This window comes from Myripristis murdjan, chromosome 19 (assembly GCF_902150065.1).
Source record: "Myripristis murdjan chromosome 19, fMyrMur1.1, whole genome shotgun sequence".
NCBI lineage: Eukaryota > Metazoa > Chordata > Actinopteri > Holocentriformes > Holocentridae > Myripristis > Myripristis murdjan.
In genome coordinates this window covers 18515812-18543475 of record NC_043998.1, presented here as the reverse complement: position 1 = coordinate 18543475, position 27664 = coordinate 18515812, and the positions used below count along the sequence as shown (strand labels likewise).

Genomic DNA, 27664 nt, shown 5'->3' with positions numbered 1-27664 from the left:
CTAAATTTACCCCTTTTGTCCCTCATGCACAGTATGTGTAAACGATCTCAGGATTTAAGCTCTAATTTTACTTTTAAACATGAGGCCGCATGACTTGACAGACTTCAAGTTAGTGGTGAAAGACTGACTCAGAAATCCACAAACCGAAGAGAGTTCCTACATCACACTGCTGTGAGGCTGAGGTCAGTGGACGGCACGTCTTAAAAAGAATGAATAATTAAGGCCACAGTGGCCATACTGTACCAGTGCACGCCAGCAGCATGATAATAGTTTCCTCATTTTTTGTTACCTTCGCCTCTGTTCTTTTTTCTTGAAATCCAATTAACAGAAGGAAAGAGCTCTGTGGCACCACGCCACATCAATTATTCATTATGGGGTTTTTTACAGTGGATTCCTGGGAGTTCCTGTGAATATTAAAGACCTGGGAGCAGCAGACAGGCCAGATGTGTTACATCGCTCTCATCTGACAGACCTCTCTGGGATTCAGCCAATCCCCCAACCCCCCACCACCACCACCCTCCTTCCCTCTTTCACGCTCCAACTCTTGATCTCCGCCAGGTAGCCCTAAATTAAAATAAAAACTCAGTTTACCCAGGTCTTGTTAGCGAGTGATATAAACAACAGTGAACGCTGAAGGGCAACTGGATATGGAATGCATTTGCACATTGCAAAATAAATGTTTCATTCCATTGTTATTTAAGTTTTTCAAAGGAAAAGAAGCCTTCTGCAGACTTTACATGAAATAGTTAGTGCAGTGCCTTGGTCTGCGCTGGGCTCATAATGGCCAGACAGCAGACGCTTTGCAGCTAGTTTATTATTTAAAATAAGAGTGCAGAGCAGTACATGACTTGTGCATCTGGTACATGCTGGCCTGATTCATGTCTAGTACATATGGCTGGCTTGTTTGCTGACCAGCAGTCTCTGAATAAGCCAATCAATTATGTAGCTAAGTGCTTGTCAGGCGCAGCAGTTCCTGTATGTGTGGTTGGATTTAGTCCAGGACTTATAGCTGCTGCCCTGTCCTGCCCCGCCAAGTCATCAGCACTGTCCTGTGACCCAGTTTGGTTTTCTGTCTCCCAGCCACATCCATATTATTATTCTTGGCTCAATAAAGCGTTAAAAAGATATTCACCAGAATTATGGGAGGTTGGCCAGTTGGTCAACGTTCAAGGAAAATTCCACCCTGTGATGGTATGTATCATCAGACGGTGATGTTGACTGCAATCCAGGAGTTATATTGTCATTAAGTGTTGAAATTAAAGGACCATATTGGTATCCTGCTGTTTCAACTTCTAGTCAACAGCTGTGATCACATCGGTCAGTTGTGTCTAAAGAGCACGTTTTAGTATCTTAGAAGTCATGGTTAACTTGAGCCATTCACATTCATGTTCAGTAAAATGTGAAAACTGCTGATGGAGCACTTGCTATTCAGGTTAGCCAAGGACTAAAAGCTAATTTACCCTAATTCACTCCCGTTTGTTTAAAAAAAAAAAAGAAAGAAAAGAAAAAAAACTGATCCATTAAAGTTGCAATGCATAGGTTTTCTGAATATGCGGTTTCATGCTTCCTTAAACATAGTAGAAACAGAGGGAGTGCTTTTTATTTAGCCCAGCATAGATCTGACCGGAGGACTTAACAAGCAGACCCAAGAAACCTCTTTGGGTTTGAACACATTCAATATTAATTTTTTGTATGAATTTTAACTGATTATAATAGAGGTGGATTGGGGTAAGTTAGCCTTGACTTCTAAGCTACCAAAGTTTATTCTGTAGACAAATAATGATGGACAGATGCTATTACAACCACTGCTGAGAAGTCAAAATTGGACCAGTGTGGTCCTTTATTAAAGGAATACTCCAACATTTTGGGCAAAATAGCCTTTTTCCAACTTACCTAGACCATCAAACAAATCAAAAAATAAACGTTACTGCTACTTCACAATGTATCATATGTATTTGAAATATACATATTGGATTTTTTATTTATTTATTTATTTATTTATTTTCTTTGTCATTTTAGGAGAAGTTAGATGGTTAGAACCACTGAACACACGTATCTCCTCCTACCGCAGTGATCCGCACATCACTGAAGGTATAGATAGATCCAGTACAAAATTTGTCATTCCAACACAAAATGCTACCCAGAGGAATCAAACCAGTGGACATACAGAGGTGAAAATGGAATCCAACATCTTGTCTCAGTCTGGGTTATCAAGTCCCCTTTTGAAATTAGGGGGGGAAATGGAGACAATAACTCAGCAACCAACAACTTTAAATTAGTCAGAGTAGGAGTGGAAATGAAAATTATCTATTTACAGCATGTAGATCTATTTGCAAACAAAACACAATGTTCTCATAGCAGGGGAGGATGGAACTAAATGATTGTTGATTGTGCCAAATAAAATGAAACCAGCACAACAAAACCAGGCCTGACTGAACAAACCCTGAAAACAAAAAATCACAAAGACCTGACCGGCTTATTTTAAGAAAAAGGACTTCACCAAAACATACAGAGGAACCAGCCAGTGCACAAATAGTTCTAAGAAGAAGAACAAACTCCGCGTGCTCCTTTTACCGAGGGCTCTGAAGGATGATTGGCCAGTTCAAAGTCAAGGGTAGCCAATGAGCCGCATGACAGGACGTCACAGGTGGACACCAATCATGTCGTTGACCCCTGGAGAGAAAACAAGAGACGGAGAGGAAGAAAAGCAGGAGGGAAAGAAAAACACACAAGCAGTTGCTCCCTGCCTGGCACATAACACTGGGTAAGTCAGAAAAAGTTTGTTTTTTGTTTTTTTGCCCAAAAAATGTTGGCATGCTCCTTTAAAGTTTTTGATGCAGAACTTCCTACATTTGTCACTATGCCTGTTCATCTTCACACCAGGATGTGTTGTGTTCAGCTGTACAGGTGGAGCGAGTAATAGCCATAGGGATAGCATAGTTAGAGCATCAGAAAAAAAAAAAAAAGGTTTTCTGCTCAGAAAAAGTGAGCAACACTTATTCCGAAAACATCATGTTTTGTCATCGCTCTGCGTTCTGGTCTATTGAGGATAACGTCTGCAGAGAAAGTGGTATCTCTGAGTCTCAGCCTTCTACTGTGACTTTCTCCCAGTGTTTTTCTTTTTTTTTTTTTTTTTTCTTCTCTGCTCACTCAATGATGGGAGAAGAAAGAGACACAGCTGAGTTTGAGAGCACAAAGAAACCAAAAGTTGATTGTAATGTCACACGGAGAAAAGTCATAGATAAAAGGAGACACCATATTAATAGTGGGGAGTTAGAGACAGCGGTGCAGATGTAGCAGCTACGTTAAACACCCATGTCGAGCTGGAAATTGCTATGTTAGATTTGCCGATGGGTCAATTAGCCGGCGTGGTGACCTGAAATGCCTTCAGCAGGCTGTCAGTCAACGGAAGAGATGGATCATCCTCTCCAAGCTGCACTGAGACCCTTGAGTAAACATCACAGCCTTGTAAGCATTAAAATTTAAGACATCCAAAATGTCTTTTAAGGCCATAAATGTATTCAACATGGTCACCAGGGTCTGCACCGTACAAATCCATGTTGTTTACATGGAAGACTCTGTTACTCATCGCTAACCTGACCTGAAGGATAGGTTACAGTGAGACTCCAGTCTGATAGACAAAGCAGCTATAGTCTCAAAACGATGATGGCTTACAATATGAAGCAAATTATTATGAGCATTGTATAACTGGAAGTTTGTGTGATGAACTGATGTCAAACTTTTTTTTATTTTTTACAGCCTGAGCACTTATGTATGAGCACTTATGAGTGCACACCTGCTACCTTGGCAAGGGTACAAATACTTTCATCATTATTCATATGCAAAGTTGCAAGTGCACTTTCAGTTTCCGTTGCTAAAAAACTTGCCTTGTGTTATACAAGTAGAGGAATGAATAGGGATGAACAAGATGAAATTTTCTCAAGTGCATGGCATCTCCTCTCTCTCACTATATTTGTCAATGCACAGCGAGAGTCATGTTTGCTACAATAAGTCCATCAAGTGTCTCCTCTCCAAGGCTTCAGCATTTTGTGTTTTTCCTTTTTATTTTCTCCTCTCATCTGTGGCACCGCAGCTGTAATAGCATTCCTCCAATTAAGTTATAGCCTTCAAAAAGAGAAAGAGACAGACGCCGAATGGCTCTGCAGGGACACAAAATTCACAAATAAGTCTTGTTATACACCAGTAATGTGTTGGCTTACCGCACTAGCCATGCTTTATCACAGGTGCTCCCACAGAAGAATGTGTGAGATACTTTTCCTTAGCTGTGAATTTTCACAGATCAAGTATTGGGTTTGGTGGGAAGAATTATGAATATAAATGAAGTGCAACTCATAGTCTACATTTTGCAGCTTATAAACTGTTTAAGTCACAATTAGCCTGTCATATAATAAGGGTTTGATGTGTGAGCAAACTGAGTGCTGCTCGCTGAAGTGTGAAAATGTACCCTGTCTGCTTGCCAACGTCAACCAGACACCACTGCGGTTCACGCCTCAACTGTGACTGTTCACTTTGTTCTGCTCGGTTTTCGCAATTTCATTTAACTTTACGACACCGATACAACACACACACACACACGAAGCGTGTGTAAGACCCGGCTCGCCAAGGCCCGCTAACTCGCCACTAAGTATGCAGTCTGCGGCGCTTGATAACAAACTTGTGCATCTCCCGGATGATGCTCAATACCTGTCCTCATTATTTTTCGGCATTACTCCAAAAAGCCATATTGAGCCGCAAAACCCCTCAAATAGTTGCCTGGCAGTGGCAGCCCGGAAGATCAATCAAAGTAATAGAATGAGTAAATGTAAATGTGCGGCTCCATTTCCCATAACAGTAGCTACTGCAGCTATCAGAGGGCAGCTCAATCTGTCGCTGTCAATCCGAGCCGGGAGAGGGCAAGAGTAATATATTCAGCCCATGGAGTGGAAGAAGTTGTGCGGTGCCCATGGGGTGGGGCGGCTGGGCGGCTTGCACGTGAGACAGGACAGCACGAATGGCTCAGGTCATTGTTGCCGGGCTAAACAACATACAAATTACATGGCTATTACAGCCACGGGGGGGTATGGATGCTTGTTAATGTGATAGCTCAGAAATGGAGGGAACAGGATGAAGTGGACATCTATAATGATATTTTGTATGTGTGTGTGGGGGCTACAGAGCGAATTTGTGTGTGTGCATACAAAATGTTAGAGTCATAAATTCAAACAAAATTAAAGCGACCCACATCAAACATATTCTAAATGTCATGCCTATGAAATATCCTCTTATTATGAATGGCCTGCTTGGCTATCATTCAGAGCAGACATATTTGCCCCAAGACTGTACTTCATTTGCAAGCCTTTAAAGATGCCCTCTGAAGGATACAGCTGACCAGCGTTAATGTCATACTTGGAATTTATTCAGCGGTGCCAACAGCCCAGGAAATGTTCATTAGCCAGAGGTGAATACTGAGCGTTCACATTCCTTTCCGAAAGAGCGCATGTCCAATGTCTGCTGCAGCACCAGGACATACATGACCTCCAAAGTGTTTTTGAAGCTTTTCTTACATGGATCAAAGCCTGAGTGGTCCATAGCGAAGCATATATTCATGTATAAAGATGGTGGATATGCTTGATATTGTGATTCTGGAGAGGAAGATAAAGATGTTCAACTTTGGACATGAAGTATGTATGAGGAGGACGAGTTGAGAGAACGTACTTTCTTATAAGTAAGAATTCATTCTCATCAGTAAAGAATGACCCCGACGAACTTCGAGAAAACGACACATTTTTCATGACTGATACTAAACACATACACTTGGACTGTAATATAGCTAAAATAAAATGCTAAAATGCTAAACTAAAATGCATACATGAAATGAGAGTATTTTGAGTGTGCAGTCACCATACATCACTGTTTAGTTTGGTTTGTAAAAATCAAAAATAAACCAAAAAAATCCATCGCATGTTTTTAATATCTGTTTGACAGTTTTTTTTTTTTTTTTTAATTTTAATTTGCCATGTGGCAGAAGATATGTAGATGTAGGCCACAAACACCGAGCGCCATCACTGGTTAGTAAAAAAAATGCATTTCAAGGTAATCAAAATTGCTCGATTTTCAAATTAGAATTTTTGGTTGAAACACCCACATTATGCTCTGTCTCTGTGGCTAACAAAGTCGTCGCCACTGATAAACCATGAAAGTGACAACTGCTGGTGAAAAACCACCGGTGTGGTCTGTTAAGGTGGGTGCTGCCAGGGACACCTCCAGCAAGCAGGCTGACACTGATGAGACTGTATCTTATGATACAGATACGAAATATATTCTCTCATACCTGAGTTAGAAAATCGAAAAACAGATGAATGAAATAGCCATGTCCTCCTTTTTCAAGAGACAGAAAACTCATAACAAGCACAGGCTATCCATCCTTGGTGTTGCATGTGAACATACGATGAACTGCACAGACATGAATATATTTTTCTTCTATATATTTGTAAAATTACCGCACTGGGAAGAAGCTAGCATGCAAGAGGAGTTGTTGTTTCCATCACCCAGGCACAACTAGCCCAGGACAGTGTTTCATTTTACTACTTTTCACTGATGAGGGGATTTATTCAAGGCTTACTGGTCAGAGAAATGCATAAATGTGTAATGCAACTCTGTCCTGGAGTGAGCGATCCCCTGCAGCTCCTAACAGCAGACACTCTGTCCTGTTTCGCGGGAACTGGGTTTCAGCTTGATCTCGAAAAGCTCATCTGTGGCCTCTGGTCTGAACATTGAATAGCAGAGGCTGGTGAGTATGTGTCAAAAAGTTGAATGTTTTTATTGTTAGAGCAACCTTTCTGCATAACGGCGGTGGTCAAGGGTTTCCCGGCAGGAGTTGAGAGGCACCTACCTGAGAAGGCATTTTGAAATCACAGAGGCTGTAAAGGCACAAGGCAATGCAAAATAACTTTTTTCACTCTGTTACCTGTATCATTGTCTGTATCACACCATACACCTTTGCAGCTATAAATGCCATTTATTTCATTGTATTTTATATCAAAATCCAATTACTTTTACTGGAGAAAGGCATAGTTTTAGTGCTTACTTCATGGTGTGCTAGTAGCTACTCATAAAAATTCCAACCAATAATACCTCTGGAACAATCCTGCCCCTCCAGCCCTCTCATATTATCAAATCCGCAGCCTCACAATTTTCAAAGTGACAGAGGGTCACTTCTTTTTCTTTCCTTTTCCGAACACATCTGTGTCTCATGCCACATTAGCACAGTATCTACCATAAGCACCATATTCCAACTTGCAACTACATCTAGCTGCTCAACACAATTAGTAATTAATTACATCTTAACATTCAAGATTCAAGATTTATTCAAGATTCAAGATTTATTCGTCACATGCATGAATGTACAGGTACAGCAGCAGTGAAATGTAATTGCAACAACTCCAGCACTGTGCAAGTAAAAAAAAAATTAATAATAATAATAATAATAATAATAACGATAATAATAATAAAAATAAAATAAAATAAAATAAAAATAAAGATAAAATAGAAAGAATATATACAATGAACAACCTGTATACAATATACAACAATATACAAAAAGTACAAATAAGTAGAGGGTAAGTACAAATGCGTATTTCACTGAAAGCTTCAATATATTTGACGAGATAATGGCATGAAAGCACCTGGAAAATAGCGTCCTCAGTCATCTACCACTGTTCAAGGTAAATCCCAATTTAAACCACTTTTACCATGCATGCATTTTAAACCACATACCAGCTCTGCTTATTGCAAAACAGAACATATTTTTACCGTTTGATGCAGACTCAAAGAATTTGAGTGGTAGCTTACTTTACTTCTCTGTTCGACTTTCAAATTAATGTGAACACTTGCACGTCGCAGTGATAGAAACCTTTCATGCTTTCCCTCTCAGATGACATTAACGTGGCATCAGTGTCTGGGAATCATTCATTTGACAGAAAACTGAGATAGCCAAATGTTGTGCGCAAATTTGAACTTTTGCCAACTATTTTCCGGTCCCTTGCTGAGTCATGTCTCGCCTCAGCATCCTGTTTCAACCAGAAACATGTGAAACTGCGGAAGGAGGACCCCCATCAGAAACAACATCTCCTCTAACATCGTTGTTTGCGGAGCCATGAGGAGCTTTTTGAAACCGGAAAAAGCTGTTCACACAACAATTTCTGACCTGTTTGAGCAAGAAACAAAGGGAGAGAGTGAGGTTATTTGTTGGGATAAATTGTAGCCGTTTTTGCTTCATGCATCTCAACAGCTAACCCATGCGTGGCCTCGGATTATCCCAGTGTGACAGCACCCACCTTGCTGACTCTTCCCTGATTCAACCTTCATCTCCAATCAATTAATTGCCACTAATCCACCAATTCTCCCCAACAATGCAGTGATCCAACCTCAATCCCACGGTGCGTCCATTAGGTTATTACATCAAGTTGTGGCCTACCTGACCAGGACACTGTTTTGCTCGATGCTAAGCCTTTGTTCACCCTTACCTAGATTAGCGCCTTTTGATTCAATCCCCAACACAAAGTCACGCATACACATCAGACATTCACAGGTATGGTGCATTAGGATATTGCTGAAAAGTAGGAGGTAGGAGGTAGAAAATCGAGATCCAGAGACAGACAGTCAGAGCCGGTGAACCAGGCAGCGGGGTTGACTTGGGACAGACGTGGCAATCGAGGTGAGCTGCTAGCCTCCCGGGAGACTCCAATAATTGGGCGAGACAGAGGGTGTGTGTGAGTCGCGGGGGAAGGTGGTTAAACCTGCCATTCAGATGTCACCAACAGAAAGTTCCCACTCTTAGCTTATCGATCCGTGTCCAAGGAAGAGATGAGACGGTATTGGTGACAGTGTGTCAATAAGGACTGTTAGAAATAATGAGGTACATCTACCAGGAGCATCAATTTTCCAAAACCTAAGCTATGATAAAGCCAATGCGTCTGATATCGTACACCAGATCTTTGAAAACGCTTTTTTATCGACTGAATTTCAAAGTGGAGTAATGGCAATGAATGACTAGACATTATTTGGCAGTTCTAAATTATCAGAGGTGAGTCGCAAAGCTATCAATTGAGAGGGAGCCCTGGTGGTCCTGAATGCTACCCTCACGTAGATATGGCTTCCAAATACATATCTAGCAGTATTTGCTTGGTATTTGCTCTGTGTTATATTGATATAAAGTAAATGATCAAATTCAGACTCACTGAGACTAAGGGATATGATGAGTGCTTCACATAGCACTGCCGTCTTTAGAGACCAACTCCATATAATAGTCAAGTACTGATGTGTCCTAAATTTAAAGTAACAACTTATATCAGGAAGTGGCTATCAGAAAAAAGGACAATCTCCAAATAGAAGCTGGAAAAACAAAGAAAAAAAAAAGAATTTAATACATAAAGTGAATAAAAGAAATGGTGTTACCCAAATCACTAGGGAGGAACTAAATCCTCTTTTTTTTCCCCCTCTCTCTCTCTCTGTGTGTGTGTGTGTGTGTGTTCGTCACACAGTCGACCGCGTGTCTATTCTAGGCTTGATTTGTTAAAAGCAAGTTGATGTTCTTCTGTACCCACGCGGCAGATAAGTAAACATAAGTTCAAAATGTGCTGTGAAATATTAAAATGAGGCAGGAATGTGGAGCGCGGCAAGTAAGTGGGGGGGGGGAAACAAGACGGCGCGAGGATGAAGAGTTCAGGCTGATCGCAAACATTTAGACAAACAAACAAACAAACAAATTCGACTGCAGAAATCCATCAACGCAAAAGGCCGCAATCTCGGCAAATTATAGGTTTCATTCAGGCGCGATCGCTTGACTCAGCGCGGCGCATCGTTTTATCTCAGTCCTCTGCGTTTCAAGTGGCCAAATGTGACTTTATCCTTTGAGCGTAAGCCCTGATTTAGATGATATGTGGCAAGAGGAACTGTCACATTGTTGCCGTCTGGCGTGAAGAAGAACAGCGCCGAGATCTCCAATCACCGTTTCAATTACCTTCCCAGTGGTACACGCGCCGAAGAAATGAGGATGCTCTCTCTCTATAAAGACAGGAAATCATGCTCTTAACGTTATGGAGGGTGTTTTCTTCTCCACCCTCTTCATCCCCCTCCTGCTTCCCCTCCGTTCTCTTATCTGATGTTGCTCGCTGCATATGAGAGCTGATGTTTACATGTCTCGGGGAAGCCAATTAAAATCTAGCCCGTGGCTAGGTTGTGCACAATAAAAGCGCATAACGTGACACATCCTGAATATATTCATCCGTGCTCACCACATAATTCACCTGTGGAAGTCATAATGTGGTGATCAGATGCTGTTGGCCCTTACATGCATTAGCACATACTGTATTTCTTCAAGGGGGTTCAGCTCGATGACACTAATAAAGCTCAAGAACAGAAGGAGAGCGTTTAAATCCCTGTGGCCACATAGATAGACACAAAGAGATTGTTGACTTACTCTAGGCATGTCACTCTCTCTCTCTCTCTCTCTCTCTCACACACACACACACACACACATAGGCTATGCTTTTGTACTGCGCATTTTTATATTCATTTTCAGTAAACTGATAGGATAATGCAGTATGAAAGGAATAGTTCACCCATTATGAAAAATTTGATATGATTTCTCTTCCCCCCCAGCTGGACAGTAGTGGTGCTCTCTTCCTCTCATTGTTACTGAGTGCTGGATACTGGATGGATGCTCCACATGCTAACTGTTAGCCTCCTGCCATTGAGGTGGACTTCCCCCCAGCCAACATTCTGAAAAATAACCTCCTTAGCACCACTACTGTCCTATAGAACAGCTGGGGGGAAGTGAAGTACTATCCCTTTAAAGCATGCTATCAAAGTACAAATACTCTCACAGTAGGAAAAATAGTTTTTGCTCCAAAACACACCATTATGCACTGGTTTTGTTACCAGGAAAGCGATGAGCACAGTAGTGTGAACTGCCGTGACAGTGAATTACATCGCAACCCCGGCTGCTGATCCCAACCCAGGTATGCACATGCACACACACACACACACACACACACACACACACACACACATGCACAGAAACATACACACTTTGAGCTACCATGTTCCTTGATGTAGAAACTCACTTTAATAATAGAGAGCTCCCGGCTGTGCTTTGTCCATCTTTTATTCATGTCCTCTTCTCTTTTTGCACTGGGACAGTTTTCTGCTGGTTCTGCAAGTGACACCAGTGGCATTTTTCAGCTCCATTGTGAGGCAATTTGAGCCGTTGCTGGAATCTGGGCAAAAGAAACAGATTGCAGGGAAGTGTTAAGTCAATGTTTAAATGAAGTGCTAAATTTTCACAGAAGGAGAGGGGACAGGGACACACAAGTGACAATTCCTTACTGTGTGCAGTATGTCATCGTATTATGGCACTTTGAATCATTTTTGGGGTATTAGATGCAAGCCTCTATCAACAGAAACTAATTAAACATGTTAATAGGGCTCATTTGAATCCTGTTAGGTGCTTTGGCAAAGAATGTTATCCATCTGAACTGTCTTCATGTGCATTTCAGATTTGAGTGAAATGCAAATTAGGAGTGCATGTAAGTGCTTCAGCACAGCATTTTATGGAGATCAGTTTGACTTCCAACATTACTTAATGTTTTTTTTTTTCCCAGCCATTGTGATTCTGTCAACTCGCTGCCATGCCATTACTCAATGACACTAGAGATGAACAGTGTTGTCATTACAGCGACAACTGCAATTGTGATTTTATGCTAAGTAGGGATAATATTCTGCTTAGCGAAAATAGAATACAAAAGTACAATAATCATTAAACTGCAAACATTTGCAAATCAGACCTTTCACTGCACTAAATATGTGCAAGAGCTTAGTGACTCAGTGCATTGATACACTTATGCATAGCATTATGAGGCAGGCTGGGGTTGAGCGTGGGCTCAGGCTGTGGAACATTGCAACCTTACAACATAGTATTACCTTGGTTTATGCTGGTCTACAAGCTATAGCCTCATGAAAGAGGTGCAGTGATGCAATGTAAATTATTCTTTCATTGAGTGTCTAAGGGCTCCAGGGAACAGATTTCGGAGAGAAGTTTCTTTAACCTTTCTGAGAGAGAGGAGCCGTGTGTAGCACAAAGGGAATTATTCAAGCTACTCTGAAAGTATTCTTTTAAAATAGAGAGATAAGGAGAGCAGGAAAATGTGCGTTCATGCATGCGTGCATCGGGCAATGCATGTGTGCGTAAGGCACGCGTGTGCGTGTGTGCACGCGCATGGAGATGGGGCATGTGTACCCCCAGGGTGAGGCTGAGCAGGAGAGGTAGGAAAGTGACAGTAAAAGAGGGAGAAGGCCAGACAACTAAAATAAATCCAATGAAATATGCAGGCAGGGAGCGAGAGGGAGAGAGCACCTTTACCTTCTTTCATTTCCTTCCTGTTGTCTGTGGGGACCAGAGGGTGAGATGAAAACAGGAAATAGAGGGGCTGAGAGAGAGAGGAGGGTGTAGAGTCGTGTCCCTGGATGGATGGAAGTAGGGATGGCTGAGAATAGACAAGAGATGGTTTGAGCTGCTTAGGGGCCACAGATGGCCCTGATGTCTCTCTCCCTGTCTCTTTGTGTTGGTCCTCCCTCTCTCTCTCTCTTCCCGTCACTCTGTGACTCCATTTTCCATCCAACTGCTGCGCAAACTTTTGAAACATCCCAAAAAACAAACCAGGAATTAGGCACGCTCCCTTCTGGTGGGCGCTGAAGTGAATAAATCATCATCTTGAATGTCAAAAGCAAACGCAAGAAAATGGAAAGAGTCATTCAAGAACAGAATAGTGCCCAACAAGTTGTTGTTGTTATGTCAGGCCAGCGAGCCTTATTTCAGGCTGTCTGAGGAGGAAGATAAAGGAAATGCATTTAGCAGTAGTCTAATACATCAAAGTAAAAGCTGTACAGCCACGATGGATTGTATTATATAAAGGAACAACAGCAGGCAGGTGGGCCACCGCAGATTTTGGGTCACATGAAGGAATATCTTTGGGCCCCGCCACCCACAACCCATTCCAACAGCTGTACTCATATATCCAGAACCCAGGCAAATTATTCAAACCTTTAAACTCCTCTGCCTTTGCAGTTTGTAGCTCTCCTGTAGTCCCTATACTTACTGTCCAAAACCTGCTGATAATGAGCCATGTAAAAATGACTAATAATATGCAGCCATGCATGCAAACCTTTGTGTAAAGTTTACTATTTGATACTAAACTGATCTGATCTCATACCAACAAAAAACTTCAATCAGCGTCAGATTTCTAAACAAAAGGCCTACAAAGTATAGTAAACATAAGTACAAAGGGTATCATCCAAACTGCTCCGACTGTCTCTCACTGTTTCCTCCACCTCTGCACTCCTCTGTGACTTCTCTCAACTCCATAACCTAATGATGCTCCTGACTCTGTATTTTATATGAAGCATGCACTATGGAACATATCCTATGTAATACCTTTTAGCATCACATCACATCAGCATAACTTCAGTTCCTACCATTTTGTTACTGTGATTATTAAATGCATACATTTCATTAACTGTCATTATAACAAATTTGTTGCAGTGTTGATGATATTGAGTGACTAATTATAATTTGACACTGCCAGTCACCATACTGACTTTCATTTTTGACCGTAGCATTGCAATGGCTGTTATTTAAATATTCACTTGTCACTTTAACAAACTAAATCACACAACCCAAAGTGTCCTGCACCTAATACCAATTAGACGATTTTTGTCTGACATAATGGTCAGTTTGTGTAGAAAATGAACAACTCTATTTGAATTCTAAGTGAAAAAAACTATCTAGCCCTTTATTTATTTATATATATAACCATTCAATCATTCATTCAATGATAAAAAGGTTCCCACAGACGCCTTGCCTTCATCAAGTTAGTAAAAGTGGGCTAACTGCCTGACATTGTGCTCTGCTCACCTTCTTCAGGGAGTTGACCTGGTTCATTGTGTTCAGCGGGGCACACTGCTGCAGATGATGATGCATTTGTAGTATCTGGCATCAGGACAACTGATTTAGTATGAGGAGCTTGCTAAAAATTTGCCAGGCTGTAGTCTGCTAATTAAATATCGGTCAGCAAAATGTAAAGACTCAACTTTGAGAGAACAATGACAGAAAGCAGTGGTTTTATTACTACATTGTAAGTAAAACATCGCATTAGCACTGGTTTAGTGATTGTGGTCATCAAAGAAATAAGAAGGTTAGAAACCTTATTTCATATTATTTTATATTATTTCAAGGCCTCTGTCAGTTCTGAGCCCTTAGAATTCATCCTACGTCCCCTGAGTCCTTAGTCGTCACATATTTTTACAGACATTTAAAATGAAGAAAAGTCCAAAGCTGCATTTACTGGGCTGTTTGTGTCACGCTGACATCACTATTGGTTCAACAAATTCATATTCAGTATGACTTAGTGTCGTCAAACACTTCCTTTCGGCTTTTCTAATTGAATACTTCATGAATCACATTAATAAAACTCCAGCAGAAGCCCAGCCAGGGTCTGAAGAGAAAGAACTGTCCAAGGGCATAGATATCGGTCATGGTTTAAAAAAAAAAAAAGTTATATTGGATGAGAAACTCCTTGAGACTTTAAGTCAGATTTAATGGAGTGCATCAGGTCCTTATGGACGTCCTCAAACCAGCAGGTAAATTTCGCCTGCAGCTCTAGCTTAGTGAGCGCATGTTGTGCAGCAGCTGACTGTCTTGACACACCACTGCACTCTAGACAAGAAACTGCTCTCTAAATACCAACATACTTAGGAGATCACTTTGGCATGTCGAGGCCGGAGCGGCTGATCCACACTGTTAGGTGAATTTGTTGTTCCCAAACTGATAAATATGAGGGGATGTTGTTAATGCCGGAGTTTGTGAATTTGTTGTCAAGTATTTCTGAGCGTTCAGAGGCAGGCCTTTCAGCCCGCTCCTGCATTCATAGAGCTGTCTAGTCCTTTGTTGCCCTTTTCTTATCCTACTCCTATGTACTGTCTGCTGTGCAGCCAGTTATCTGCAGCGCGTGACGCTCCTCGCAGAAAAAAGGAAATGAAGTTTTTTGAACTGAATTGGATTGAGACTATGCCCTGGATTTAGGATGCGTTGCAATAACAGCCCTCCCCTCCCGCTTTGGGAAAAGTCATGCGAGTTCAGTGAAAACTCCATAAGTTCGCGGAGTTTGATTTGCCGCTGTAAGAAGTAAGAAGTGGTGTAAGTGAAACAGACACGTAGCAGCCAATGTTCCAGGCTCATCAAAACATAGGGAGTGAATAACGGGCGTTGGAACTTGTAATGCGTGAAATGGTATCACAAAGTCCTCTTTCTTTTGTTTCTGCCTTTCTCGCCGTGGACTCGGGTGATGGTCTTTGGGTTTGGTCATCGTGCTTATAGTCTCTGACGCAGAAATAAGATGTAAAGGGCCCTCTGTGCTGACACAGAGAGGAAAGGTTATCAGGTGTTCTGTCTATGTGTGTGTTTTTGTTTATCTGTGTTTCTGTCTATCTCTGTGTTTCTATTCAGCTCCCCCATCACCTGATCTCACCTCCTTACCTCTCAGTGAAAGCACTCTCGTCATCCCTTTCATGCCTTTCACGTTGGCAGTTCAATGTCAACAGAGAAACAGCGAGTGGAGTGGGAAAAAAAGACAAAAAAAAAAACGTGCTACCCCATGCCCACTGGAAGAAATTTGTGCATGACCTAAGCTTCCTAAAGAAGCATGGAAGTAAAGACACCCACAATTTTATTCCACCTGAATGAGATTTCCTCAGCTTCTCTTCCCTCTCTCCTCCTCGGGTTAGAGCCAAGGTTACGGTGGGTTTAGCGGCAAACACAGCCATTGTGTCATGTCGTCATCAGCGGTGAGGATAAGTACGCTTGGTTTGGGATTGGTTTCACACTCAAGTGCTCTGATTTGATTCAACAGCAGCCTCCTGATAACAGGCACACTGTATGCGGCATCCTGCAAATGTTATCTCTCCCCGACTTAGGTAATTGATTTTATGGGTGCAGGCATGGCACAGAATATCTGACACCTGGGCATTTTGAAGCATATTGATGTCCTATTTTACATCCGCTGACTTTTGATGGGAACAATAAAGATTTTTTACAGTGCAGCGCAATAACTTGTTTGGAGGACAATAATACGACTTGCCAGCCACCAACTCTCCTGATCAATGCTGTCTTGTTAAAACCTCTTCCTCAGACTTGATGCGAGTAACACTTTCTTATTCCTCGAATATGCTATGAAAATGATGCAGGCGGATACAACTTTGAATGTCTCCTACTTTGAAGACTAAACCTTCACCTACAGCAGTAGACAGGTGGCATCAAAACACGGAGCAAAAAAATACACGGTATATTTGTACTAAGAGGAGTAGACTTTCCGCACATTTCTGTCTTTGTCAGCAAGTTCTTTCATGAAAGGCAGACAATGGGGCATCCTGCCAGCATTCAGACGTACAAATACAAAAATAAAAAAGATGTCTTCAAGTCTTCAACTTCTACTACTTCTCTGTCTCTGTTTTTCTCTCTTCATCTTCCATCCATTCCCTCGTGGCTCACTAATGCAAAGCCTGAAGTTCTCCTCAGCCAGTGAAGGCCAAAGTCTACACTTCACAGAAACTGAGAGGAATTATTTGTGCAAAGGTGAAGGACAGAATTGTGCGAAAGCCAGAATGTTCCAAATGTTTTTTTTGTTTTTTTTCCCCCCAACGTTAAAACATTTAGTCCATCCCGGACTCAAACCCAACAGTGGTCAAAACCAGACAACCTTGGCCAAATCCAGACACACAACCCTTGCCAAGGTTTCCAATCTTTCAGCGTGATATTGTTGAAAGACAAGCGACACGTGATATCATACATAATTGAATGTGATGGATTTGGGTGTCTGGTTTTGGCCATTTATGTAATACCAAATACTCATTATCTTTGCACTAAACCATGCATTTTGATGAACATGATATACACCCAACCAGTTCAAAACTCGATGACCTTAATTTAAACTGGCTTATAAAAGTACAGTATGCAACTCTATTGCCTTGAGTCAACAGAGTGCATCGCAAGTCCTTCCCCTCTCCTCCACTCTTGGTCAAGTTCCTGCCCCAACACCTGCCACTCATCTTGATCGGCTGTCTACCTTGAAACAGCAAGTAGCCCGGGGCTGAGGTAAGCAGCATCCATAATGCCACGGCAGTCACGAAAGATGTAGACGCTGAATTCAGCCTGTGTGCAATAAAGCAACACCATAGTTCACTGCTGGTTTGGTCTGCTGCAAAAATGTAGCTTCAAGCACATCGTTGGTCACAGCCGTATGACACAGTGACTGCAAGTTGTTTACACGTATAAATGTCCACAACACAATATCAGGCACTAAGGAAACACAAGATCGCAGGCAGACAAAGAATGATATTGTGTATCCTATGTCATAATTGTGGTAACACTTTAGCTGGAGTGTCCAAAGTTGATATTGAACTCTAGTATCTAGTTGCTAGGCTATCCTTGTATCTAACCCTAACCTTAACACAACTGATATTAAGTTGGTAAGTTGAGAATTTACCTCGGACTGTGGGCATTTGCAAAAATACATAGCAGGTGATTGGATCAATCGTCCTGTTTGCATTCTGGTACAGAATTCTTAAAGTTTTTGTAAAGAAAACAAACTGTGTTGTTTCCCGTTCAGTGCACCGGTGCTTCTCATGTTGCCGTCACCTCAACCCCATGCGTAGTTTCTTAAAGGCCACTGACTGTTCTGCTGAGAGTCTAGTGATACAAAGTCGAGTACATACCTTGGACAAGTTGATATGAAGTTAAAGGATCACTTCTCTGATTTTCAAGTTCAGTAAGTTCAGCTCGGGTAGCAAGGAGAGATGCTCTACCTGCCACTCAAAACAACGCTTCCTTGATGTCTTTGCTGTCTCTAGATGTCTCCGATGCCTCTGGACACTTAAGAGAAACACATTTTTGAGTGGGGGGGATCTTTCAGTAGTAGGGACTTGAGCCCGCATTCGAGTTCACTCCACTACTCAGCACCTTAACCGTTTATTTATTATCCATTACCCAGCACCTTAACTATTTATTTATTATTTATTATCTATATATTACATCCTAGGTTAATATACATTCACACTGCTTTTCAGACTAGAGGGGAAGTGATGATTCCTTAAGAGGTCGAATCAAGTCGGTTAGTTCCTGAATCCCAGTACCGGGCGTCAGGTTCTGCCACTTGGTTCTTGGTTTCGGGGTTTCATGCTAACTCACCTTATCTATACAATCATGTACTTCAGCTCCATCTGTATATTTCATATTCATTACCATCTGTATATTTCACATCTCATATCTCTTTTTCTTAGGTTAGCCCTTATTGTATATTTTTAGTTTTTAGCCTTTATGGTCTTTATTGTATATATTTAGCTTTTATTCTGTTTTATTTAACTTTATTATATGTTTCTACTGTTGCTGCTGGAACACCAGAATTTCCCTGGTTGGGATCAATAAAGTATATCTATCTATCTATCTATCTACTTCACCCCAGCGTCCAGTTTGTTTGCTTAGTGTGGACGCTGCATGCCATACCCAGGTACTGAGCCATAGTCTTGAACATATTCAGGCACGGTCCACATCATGTGTAAACGTAACTGTACCAAACACAGACGTGGGCTGCTCCACCTCTTCATTCATTCTTAAACTCACTTGACCGCTATGTGCTCTATCTCTCTCTCTCCCTATCTGTGTAGATACAGAAGTGCACTTGGGTATGGAACAACACTACAAATGCGAGCGGTTGCAGGTGGGCAAAGTAATCGTAATTGATGTGAAAGCCCCCTAAGTTGAATGTCAGCATCATACAGTCTAAATAAAATGTAAGCTTTCTGGTTACTTCAGTGTCAGAACTTGCACATGCAGCATTCAGTCTGTATTGATATGTTATGGATGAGAATCAACCCGATTAGTTGCAATTGACACCAACCACTTGATGTGTGTTCTTTTTGTCTGCATTCTTCTACACAGTAAACAGATTGTGCATTATGCAGATCGGCTGAGTAGGTGGAGAGGTGGCAAGTCAGCTATTGTCAACAAAATGATGATGACATTTTCACCTGTAGAGATGACGTTATTACCCACGGTGGTGGTATTTGATGTTGTATTGTATATTTAGTGGTGGCACCTGTACTTGTGGTGATGATGTTTCCTCCTGCAATGATAATGTGTCCACCTGTAGCCTTGACAGCTTTGGATGTTTACGCCTCATACTTTGCGCTTTAATGTGAGGCATCAATGGGGTCATTTTGGACAAACTGTGACAGATGCTGTACATCCAGCCAAACAATTACATCAGTGTCATCGCAACGTCCTGTCACACCAGGTTCAGAGCTCGCCGTGTAAAAACCAGCCGAGCTCTTGCCGGCACCACATCCCCACCGGCCTCCTAGCTCATCCTACTTCCACAGCACATCATATTTAACAGGGTCAGCACAACCTCCCATTTATTATAATAGAGCATCACTGACGCTTCACACGCAGTAAAACAGGATGCATGAATTGTGCTGCCTCTGCCATCTGGGTTATCTATCTGAGAGGAAACACCTTTCATCACAACCTCAGTTAGAGTTTATTCAAAGAGGAATAATGATAGCAGCTTAAGAAGATAACCTTTCAGTCAACACAGCAGGTAAGTATTTCAAAACAAGAACATCATCTTTATGCATTGCCCCAGTGGGCCTGACATTGCCAAAATAACTGCATGACACTGTGACTTAAAGAGTAAATTTTTGAGAGGAAAATCACTTGCTTTAATAATTTGCATTTCATTCCTACGGCCTTGAGTTGTCTAATCGGGTACTTGTGAGCAAGTGCTTGAAATATGAAGATATAACTATGAACCAGACGCTATTATATGATGTTATTCTGGTGTACAGCCTGATGCCCTATCAATAATACAAGTGTGAGACTGAGGACACACAGCAACATCTTGCCCTTTTTCCAATAGTGCTATGAGTTTTGATCCAAATAACACATCTGCCATCCTCTGTATTGTCATATTCCTTTTGCAATCTTTTATATTTGTAGGTCATCACAGAAAGTGGTGCAGAACGGCCTCTCCTTTCTCATAAATTTCTACAGCACAGGAGGCGATAGAGACTGAAACGTCCTTGGGTGTTGGAATAAAACACCACGACTAAGAAAATATAGTCCTCTTTGAAATATTTTACTTTTTTTTTTTTTTTTTAACTGATGAAATGGTTTTCTCCTCCCTGGATTAGACAAGGTTTCAGCCGATCCGGGCCACAGCACTTTTAGCCTCTACCCGCGAAATGACCTCCAGCCTGACACGGTGACTAAGAAGCGGTCCGATTAGAGGTGAGCTCAGCATCATTTTCATTCCTGATTAGCGCTTCCACTTAGTTTTCCACTCCAATCATCAAGACAGCAGGTGGGAGGCACCGTCTAGGCCCCTGTCCTGCTATAACCTGAAGTGGCTGGCTGTGTGTGCACAGTGTGTGTCACAGTTTGCCCTGCCATTGAAAAGGTCCCGGGGAGGTCACCTGGCTTCAAGAAGCTACCAGCCCATCTAAAAGAATTTCATTAACCTGGGTTTCAGTGGAGTGTTTTACTGTCCCATGATGGTCTGAATGTTTCATAGGCTTCACATCAATAAAATAGTGGGGAAATACCGTCTTGTGTGTGTACGTGTGTGTGTGGATGCGTGCAAACAATGTATGTCTATCTATTGCGCTCATGCACCAAGAATATATTACCACCCCCTCCCCTGTGTTAGAGCGTATTTTTTATTACTATTCCTAATTTTGGCGATATTGACACAGTGATAAGCTGAATTGAGTTTATGAGGCTTCTCGTCTGAGGAGGATACCGGCACGCATCTCTTGTTGAGTCAGCAGAATAACATCAAAACTAATCACATTTTAATGGATCCCAAGTCCCAAGGTCACAGAGATGTGAATAAAGCATGGCCTGAAGCGCACTTGGACAACCCCCCTCTACTCATCCAGACCACTTCTGATGAGCTCAACCTGGGAGTTGGTTTTGCGAGAAAATGGACAGTACTTGCCATGGGCTTGAATTAAATATTCAGTTCCTCAGCAGGCACCCCTTCAGTAATATCCATATGCAAAGACTGGCCATACCCTAAGCTATTCCATTTAATGCCTCACTACACCTCAACACCAACAGGCTGAGAGTAGAAATGCAAAAAAAAGAAGTATGAAATTGGATTTGTACGTGCTTCAAGAGTGTCCAGCCTCTGCACAGAGGGCTTAACACACCTCATTAAATCAATTAAGATGTAACAGGCTTCTGCCAAAACTGGAATGAGGGGAACTCTACAAGCTAGACAAATACAGCAGGAAATATGCTCCTGTTGTAAATGAGCAAAAGTTTAAATGATGAGTGGTGGCAGGGGATGTGTTTCTGACTGTAATAGCGAGCCTGGATTAAAGCAGAAAAAGTTTTTATGGCACGATAATGTGCCTCCTCTAGACTCCCACAGTCCGAGCCAAAACAATATTGAGCAGAAATCTTTGTTACTGTTAACAATGTGTCCTCTGGAGAGGGTAGGGCGATGTGGGTGGAAATCGCATTATGGGATTTCTGACATTCTCATTCATCTCTGAAATGTTCACAGGTTAAAACCAAAGGTCTATAGTGATGGGAGACTATGACTATTTGTCTTCCTTTAATTTCCTCTCTCTTTACCTCGGAGGAATCTGCTCGAAATGTTACAAGTGTTTTATACGGCTGTAAACTCACCAATCTACAGCGTACGCCTGCTGTTACACCCTTTACGGACAGCCATATTGAGGAGAGCCTATGCTAATTTGACCAGGCCACATAAATTAGGGTTGAATTATGGGTCTAGATAAGGGATCAATATACCAAAAAGGGTAGTCGATGAGTTATTGAGCGGTGGTGGCTTTTTGTTTGCCTCTCTATGTAAAATTTTCATTCTTTCACCTTAAGCTGATCAAATTTTAATGAGGCGCACAAAAACTAAAATTTGATTTTTTTTTTTTTTTTTTATGTCAGGTTTTTTTTTTTCCCCACTAGTCCTCATGTGTTGGTAGCCCAGGGAGTTTCCATGCCTCAAAATCAAAGACATTGAAAGATTGCCGCTTTAGGTGCTCCATTCTGACTGAAACTAATTTATTGGTGGTCAGAGCCATGTTTCTCTCCGTCTGCTACAGCTTTGCCCCAAGAAAAATACATTAACAAGATTACTATGCTTACCTTGCCCAGGTCTAGAATCAAAATGACTGTATGGAGGGTTATACAATGTTTTTTTTTATGCCTGGCTCCTGCCGTGTTCTTACATTTTCAAGTGATTTTACAGGGCTCACACAGTGGGAGATTTAAGAGTGGACCCCCTCCTGCTATTTCTGAATAATGCAAGCGCTTTTGCTCAGTACTGTCAAGCAGAAGACAGCCTGCTTTGATATTGCATGTACATTAGGACCATCCCTTATATGCCTTCTCCGTCAAAGCCAAAGCACACTCCACAGGCCTGATGACATCCACATCAAATGATTAGTTCTGAAACACGTTCTTCAAAGACAGACATTTCAATTACAGTAAGGTTCAAAGTTAAATTATTAAGTTCAAAGATGACCAGTAGATGTTCTGGTCACCGGTGGCGCTAGTGAGCAACAAAAATGCACTCAAGGACACACGAGCACGTGATGGATACTGAGGTGACGTAGAAAGATGCTCACTGAGAAATCCTGTTGAGAGAAGTGTGACGTGCATTTGAGTTTGGTGGAGCAAAGAAACAAATATTTGATCATATTGTTGAGTTCAGAAAAGGATTAAAGGAGAAACCATATTAACAGTGGAAAGGCTTTTCATTACTTGACTGGTGCGTTAGGGACAAACCCTGCCAGCAGTTTGTGCAATAGTCAAGACATTTAATCTCCAGTTTTGTGTCCCTGAACACAAACTGTCCATCTTGTGAATTGAACATAATTTTTCCTTTTTCGTGCATATGCACATGAACTTAATTCATGGCATGAGCACAATTTTTCTTCCAGCAGAGCCGGTAAATTCCAGTAGCTTTAGCCAACAAAACAACTGGGTTAAAGTTAGGTAACAGGAAGTGGTAATGGTTATGGTTAGAAGTAGGTTATGGTTAAGGTTAGAGAGAGGTAATGGTTAAGGATAGGAAAAGGTCATGGTTAACGTTATGAAATGTTAACCCGATGTAACATCACAGGAAATGAACAACAGACTTGGGAATTAAACCCCAATCTCCCACAGAAATGTTGTGTTGACTGACCCACCACACTAACTTCCCCCTAACACAAACTCTCTCAATCTTTATACCACCTCACGGTACATGGTACAGGCACCAAACATACTGCCAATTGAAACACATTATTTTTAGAGTTGTGCTGACTTTCATGGAAAAGAAATTTGTAGAATCAGAATCAGAATCAGAAATACTTTGTTGATCCCTGAGGGGAAACTGGGTATTAGGTGTCCAAGGACACATATCTGTAGATTAAATTTTGTGATTATTGCACAAAATACCGTGACACTGAGCTGGTTAGGGACAGAGCATTCTTCATTGAGATGGGAGGGCTGGTTTATTTCAAGATTGCATGGAAGCTTTTTCTCTTGACCCTCTATGAAAATGTTTTAATTCCCTCCTTCTTCACTGAATTACCTTATAAGTGTAATAAATAAAGTACCATAACACAAGCTACAATAACAAAGCAGCACAAGTTCACATCAAGCTATCAGGGTTACGAGGTTCCATGCCTCTGATGCAAACTGGCTTCTGGTGACAATGTGTCTCTTTCCACTGATGTGAATAAAGTTTCTCGATGTCAAGGTGTTTTCAACGGTTTATGCTGTTGCTTTTGTTGCTTTTTTATAAATATTGCACGTTATGCAAGTGATACATGACATTCAGAGACCCTAAACAGTAGACCTGTTTCACAGCAGCCATTTTGACATGAAATAGAAGGATAAACAAAGGTGTTACCAATGACATTAGTTAAAGTGACAGTCCAGATTGTCATACATCCACCAAGTTTGGTCCATGAGATCCTTCCCTGTCCTGAGAACAGGAGCTTCATGGTGGGTTGTACTGCTCCATGGTGAATTAAGTCAGTACAGTACATTTTGAGCAGTGACACAAAGCTGAAGATTTGTTTTGAAGGATTCATAACAGCTGTCAATCAAACGAAGGGCAGGGTGCTTTCTCTTCAAGCCACTGCACCGAGATCCTCATATAAATATTGTAGCCTTTCAAAGATTAAAAATTAAGAGTTCCCCAATAATATGAAAGTCATAAATGTATTCAACATAGGCAGTGGTCTCTAACAACATGCTGTCTGCTTTTACTAGTGAAATTATGTAAATAAGTCCATGTTTATACAGGAAAACTGGTCATCTTGTTGTGTTTTGCATATATAGATGTCCCAGGACGTGTAGCACATTAGGATGGATTTGGATCAGTTTTGACCCATGCAAGCCTCATGATAATGAGACACATAGTAAATATGTTTCTGTCTCCAACTTGCTTCCCAGAATTTCACTATAATTGAAGTGACTAATCCATAAGAATACATGTCAGTTCTGCGACTTATTGTCATCGATTAATGTGACACAACAGTGATTCAGCTTATATCCAGCTGATGAAAGCTTTCACATATGCTGCTCAAAGTATGCGTTTTCTGGTGGGTAAGAGCACCACCTTCTAAAATCAAACTCTGTCAACAGGAAATCCAAGGGAAAAGATGCCACAGCACCGCCTACACCATTTGATTGACAGGTGCAGTGCAGTGCAGTGCAGAAACACCACAGCCACAGAGTGTTGAGCAAGAAAGACAGAGAAAAAATCATAAACACAAGGAAGTCAAGGATTATCACTGTAATTCAAAAACTGTGCATCTACTCTAATCATAGGTTTTCATTTTCAGTAGTATTATCTGCCCAGATCTAGTGCAGACTGAAAATTCAAGAGTAAATCAACAACTTTTCTATGAGACACAGGGAAAAATCATATCAAATTGGGGTCTGCAGTCTAATTTTTGTCTGTATCAAGCTCTGTGACAGGGAAATGTTTGAATACTTATCTTGTAATGCATGTACAAACACACATGTGCTCACACACACACACACACACATTTCTCCAATTCCTTCTCACCATCTTCCCAGCGATCCCTCCAGCAGACCCTGAAATAATTCATCAACAGGTTCGTCTCAGAGACGTGATCCACAAACAGCATGACACCCACACAGCAATCATCTGGGAAATTGATCTTCCCAAAGACTAACATTCACATGGCATGTTTTGGTGTGTTTGTTTGGAGGCGATGTTACATTCAGTAAGTGCAAACATCAAGTAAATATCAAACTTTTTCGCTCCCGTCTGTTACATCTACATCCAGCCAGATAATTCAGCCACTTTAATTGACACTGAGCGAGTTCACTCCAGTTTGTCTTTCCAGTTTAATTAATATTCACAGTGAGAGGCTTCATTCATCTCAGTCGTATTGATAAAGCCTAGGGTACTGGCCATGTCAATACTACACAAAAAAACAAGTTTAACTCATAAACTGAAACTTCAAAATAATTTCCAAAGCATTTCAGCTGTTAAAAAAAACATAACCGACCCCTAGGGCTCCATTTACAACGCCCTCTAAAACCAAGAGTCGGCCGCAAGTGCCCAATTTAAAAGAGTAAATTCTAATAATAGATTTCTCCACTAATTCAAAGTCTTACAGTGCTAGAAAGTAATTCGCTCTAAAGGTGTATCAGCAGTAAAAGTGCTCCCAAAACTGGAGTAAAATGGGAAAGGTAAAGAGGTGTTATAGTCGAGATAAAAGTCCTCCACTCCAGTACAGTACACTGATAATGGTTGTTGTAGATGCTTTAGAGGCAGTCTTTCAACCTTCTTATGCCAGCACTGCTGCAGCATGACCAAGAGAGATTATTGCATGATGCTCCAGTGGCTCAGAGCTGAGCAATACTTCAGTAAATCTAATACATGATATGAAATCAACATCTGGTGGGCAAATTACTTAGAATCTATCTATTCTGCCTGAATAATGCCACTATTTAAAAATTATGTGGCTATGTGTATCATTTTAACATCAATAAATCTAATTACACTAATTTAGAGACTGGATTTATTGCATAATCCTGTAAAGTGGTGGTTCAGGTTCTTACCTATACAGCTAAATTCATACCAGTGTAATATATAATATATAGTTTTACCTGTCAAAGTGTTATTCACCAAAATGAAAGACATGTAGCTGACCCTGCAAACAGTTTGATCTCAAGGGGCGATCCAAAGCTGAAAAATTGTCTTGAAGGATGCGCAGTAGCACGTGTTTGTTTAAGTTTTTTATGGATGTCTGGGTGAATGATATGTTATGCTTATTGTGTATGTATAATTTGTATGCTCAGTCCAAGGCAAATTTAGTAACCTGACGCGCCAGATGGTTTGTTACACACAACCATCTGACAAGTTGTCATTGGAAACTGTTTGGGAAAGGGCAGGCACTTTAAAAAAAAAAAAAAAAAAAAAAAATACATGCCAGGTGATTGGACGAACCATCTGTCTGTAACTGTCTATCACAGGCTAACTTCAACCAGTCGGATCAACGAACCATATGATGTGCAAAAGCCTGGCAAGATGAATTCTCGCCTGAGCTGTTTCTCACAAATCCAGCTGCCTCGCAAGGTAATTATAAAAGTATATAAAATGAAAAAAGGAAATGAAAATTATTCATTATTGATGTTCTTTTCCAGGTGGAACTGTTTTGTTTCTGCATCACTACACAAAGGCTTCACTTACCAGGTGTGTAACAAGCATACTACACTAAGGGGAGCAGCTGACGGGTCAAATTTGGAGGACCTATTATTTTTATGGGGTAGCAAATACCACTATATGGTTAAGAACCCTTAACAGCACAATGGACCAAATATGATATCCCCATAGAAATTACTAATGCTTTCTATTTTTAAATCTTTATGGTGTATGTGGGCACTTTAACAGGGATTGTAATTTCATTTTTTAAATTTTTCATCTCATGTTAATTTGTGCAAAGCTGCCTCCCGACACTGCATCCCTATAATGTTTAGGCTTTCCCGGTGAAATGAGGCCTCGCAGCAGGACTTGGCACTTAAAGAGAGACTGTGACATTTTTATTTTACTTCACCAGAGAAAATGAAAGGAAGAAATGTCCATATGGTGCCTCGGTGACAATCGAGATATGTGTATGCATAATGGTCGTCATAATAAGAGAAGAAACCGAATCATATATAAAAAAAAAAAAAAACAAGCTGCAGTTTCAAGTCTATACCGTGTTTCATTTGTGCAGGCATAAGGCATGTGAAAGCGGCTCTGTCAAAGACACACCTACAGCAACAAATCAACAGATACTAATTACCACAACTAATCAATACACATCTAGTTAAAAAATGCTTAGTGGCATTTTCCTCGTGCCATTTAGTCATTCCCTTGCAGTTAACAGTCCCTATGACAAGATAAATGGAGCCATTCAGAATAATGAGTGCCCAAAGTACGTAGGTCAAAAGCTCTTTTTAGTATTAAATTAGAGTAAGAGTATTGAGTCACGGGTATTAAGTCAATTGAAGGGT

At 41.1% G+C, this 27664-nt stretch overlaps 1 long non-coding RNA gene across 1 annotated transcript; it reads left to right on the top strand.

The window, feature by feature from the left end:
- The first annotated feature begins 2719 nt into the window (after positions 1–2719).
- LOC115378315 (uncharacterized) lies at positions 2720–27258 on the top strand. Its single transcript, XR_003930110.1, has 5 exons — positions 2720–2764; positions 10945–11021; positions 26642–26744; positions 26813–26861; positions 27146–27258. It is a non-coding gene; the product is annotated as an uncharacterized LOC115378315 (long non-coding RNA).
- The last annotated feature ends 406 nt before the right edge of the window (positions 27259–27664 follow it).